The following is a 3,555-nucleotide window of genomic DNA, read 5'->3' as shown; positions in this document are numbered from 1 at the left end:
CAGCCATGAAGTTAAAAGACGCTTACTCCTTAGAAGGAAAGCTATGACCAACCTAGACAGCATATTAACAAAACAGAGACATTTCTTTGCCAAGGAAGGTCCATCTAGTCAAAGCTATGGTTTTTCCAGGAGTCATGTATGGGTGTGAGAGTTGGACTATAAAGAAAGCTGAGTGCTGAAGAATTGATGCTTTCCAACTGTGATGTTGGAGAAGACTCTTGAGAGTCCCTTGGACTGCGAGGAGATCCAACCAGTGATTCCTAAAGGAAATCAGTCCTGAATATTCATTGGAAGGACTGATTTTGAAGCTGAAGCTCCAATACTTAGGCCACCTGATAGGAAGAACTGACTCAGTGGAAAAGACCCTGATACTGGGAAAGATTGAAGGCAAGAGGAGAAGGGGACGACAGAGGATGGGATGGCTGCTATGGCATCACCAACTCTATGGTTGATATCACCATAGAGTGATATCACCAACGCTATGGACATGAGTTTGAGTAAGCTCCAGGAGTTGGTGATGAACAGGGAAGCCTGGCATGCTGCAGTCTATGGGGTTGCAAAGAGTCGGACATGACTGAGTGACTGAACTGAACTGACTGAAGAAGTACAAACTACTCTGTATAAAATGTTACAAGAAATACAGCAAATATTTTTATAACTATAAATGGAGTATGACCACACTTCAATTTTTAGAAAAAGATTAAAAAATAAATACACGTGCCTGGACTCCACCCTAAACCAAATTAAATCAGAATCTTTATGTGTGGGGTCATAGAAATCTTCCCTGAGTGATATTACTATGCATCCATAATGGAGAACCAGTACAGCTATACATTCATTTCAATCCAGTTTATGAAGATAAGAGCACATTATTTTGATGAGTCTCCATCTGCTATACTGTAGTGGTCATGGTAGCAAGAATTCATTTTCTAAGGGAAACATCCTCCTATAAAGGACCTATGTTATACACACAGTCCATAAATCCAAGCGAGAGGGCCAACTGGTCTGTGCCCTGTATCTTACAATTGTGTCCAACCTCATCTTTTAACAGCAGCTCTCTTAATGGGATGAAGAGACCATGGGTCCAAAAAGATATTCCCCCCAACCCCGACACACTCCCTCAACCATACTTTAGTTTCCCAGGACCCTGGAATTCGCTTTCCAACCAGCCAGAGGCAATTTCCAGGAACTGTATGAGGCCTCTTTCCCGGGTCTGTGCACCTGAATGCAACTGGGTACATCTCTAGGCCAAGGAATGGCCCTGGGGGTACTGCTGGTGGGAGTGTAGGTGGGACTTGGACACTTGAGGTAGAGGGTCCAGCAGGAGTTTGAGAGGCCACACATTGCAATCTGGAGCCAGAATGTGAAGAAAAGAGCATGGACCTGGGACCAAGGACAGTGTGTTGAGCACTAAGAGGCCAGCTCTCCCTGACCACTGTGATCCAGAATGAAACTCCAAGGAGTCAGAGAAATTCAAATTTGAACCCAGCCACTAGATTATCAATAAAAACATGTTTATCGCAGAAGGAGAGTAGAGCATATTTTACATTTTATCGAAAGAATGTTCAAGCTTGAACCCTAACTTTTAAGTATTTCAGCATATGGCTTGTGCACCTCCAACTGGATGCTTACACGGGGTCCACATGTGTTAGAGGCGAGCCTGGGGGACATTTCTTTGCCCTGCTTCCCTATGGCATGTTTTCTTATTTGAAATCAGCAGCCATGGAAGCTTTCCAAGACTGTTCAAATGCAATGAGAATGTGGTCCATCAAAAATGCTGTCTGGTTTTATTGCACACAAGAGGTTGTTAGCTCTGGCAGCCTAACCAGATTCGTCTCTGTTCTCGTTGTCCCTTCAGGCTCCGCAGCCAAATCCTAATGGGGTAATGAGTCTGTGTCTCTGAGATTTGAGAGAGAGGCCGAGGGAAGTATAATCAAGCAAATCACCAAGTGTTGAGCTAAAAGACAGAAGGCCTCTGCTTCTTGGACTTCATTTCCAATTCACTTCATTTGGGTTTGTTTTTTTGTTTTGGTTTGGTTGTTGGCAGTAGGAAAAAAAAAAAAATGGAATGGTCTCTGCTTTTCCTCTTAGAAAACCTGGAACATAACTACCCTGGTTCACAGGCATTCTGTAAGAAATATCGCAAAGAACAGGGACTGTTTATAGCCTACATGTGAAAATGCATAAGAAATCATCCTTCCCCCTCCCCCCATTTGTTAATCTGGCAGGATTTCCTAGGGCTTTAGAAAGGAAATGTGGCTGTGTTTTAAGAGAAGCTACAATAGGAAAGTTGGGGGAATTGGGCAGAGAAGGCCAAGGGCAGAATTCAATTCACACTTTATAAATCTGGCACCAGTGTGTGTGAACTGCTTCATGAACTGGCCTGTGTTGGGCAAGGAAGAAACCTGAAGAAAACAGAGTTATTCTCAAGCAGTCAGTGCTGCCAGTGAATTAACCATGAACCAGCAGGGGTAGGAAACTCTGGAATCCAGGAAAATTCTGCAGAGACCACTGACAGAGTTTCTGCAGTTGCCAAAGCAGCTCATGGAAATTGCACATCAAAGGGGTGGTTTGGCCCTAGGAGGAAATAGAAGCCCCTAAGCCCAGGCCTCTGTGGAACATGGCACAGGCCACAGGATAGCGGGGCTCCTCTGGGGCTAAGGTGGCCCCGTGATGCTGCTGATATTTTGGAGAGAGAGGCAGGCAGGCAGGGAGGAAGGAGGCAGTGTGGGAAGTAGCCCTCACAGATGCTAGCATAAAAGAGCCTGTTTACTTGGTGATTAGCAGAGTGAAATACAAGGCTCAGGTTTCATCCGCTGAGGGAAGAATGGTTATTTTCCCCTCTGTGTGGCCTTGGTCAGGCACTGGGAATGTGCTGCGCTAATCAGCTTCCTCTCAAGAAAGTGGGATTCCAGATTCAGATGGGGTTATCTCCCTGGTGCCATGATGTGTGAGGACTGGGGGCTTGTCTGGGCTTCTGAGTTTATGTAACGAGTAAGGGGCTGAGTCACAGAGGAGTTACCTGTCAACCAGGCTCCCCTCAGGGTCTGTGTTTACCGTATCTATCACTATAGGAAGGTCACCAACACTGCCTCGCAATGCCACTGGAGTGGGATGGACTACCATAGAGTTTCTGGGGTGCAGGGAAGGAATAATCAGTCCTCTCTCTTTGCCACACGTGGACCTACCCACATCTGTAGCACCCCAATTGCACATACAGTGGAAAGGTTACTCTCTGTGCCTCGAAGCCTGGAATCACTGGACTACTGAATTATTCTATTCTATTCATTTCCCCCAGAGAAGTCTGAACCAAGAAGCAGTTCATATAGTGGAAAGGATATAAACTGTGAGCACAAAGAGCCCTTGGTTTGACTGCTTGCTCTTCTACTGTCTAACTGTGTGACCTTGGATAAATTATTTAAGCCTCCCACATCTCAATTTCCTAACATGTAAAATAGTGATAATAATAGCTACATCATAGAATGATTAGGCTGATTAAATTAAATAACTCCTTATAGGCACTCAGTATGAGGAAGTTATTAATAGGAAATGTGC

Source organism: Bos indicus, chromosome 9 (genome assembly GCF_029378745.1).
Source record: "Bos indicus isolate NIAB-ARS_2022 breed Sahiwal x Tharparkar chromosome 9, NIAB-ARS_B.indTharparkar_mat_pri_1.0, whole genome shotgun sequence".
Taxonomy (NCBI): Eukaryota; Metazoa; Chordata; class Mammalia; order Artiodactyla; family Bovidae; genus Bos; species Bos indicus.
Note: the sequence above shows the minus strand (reverse complement) of the source record.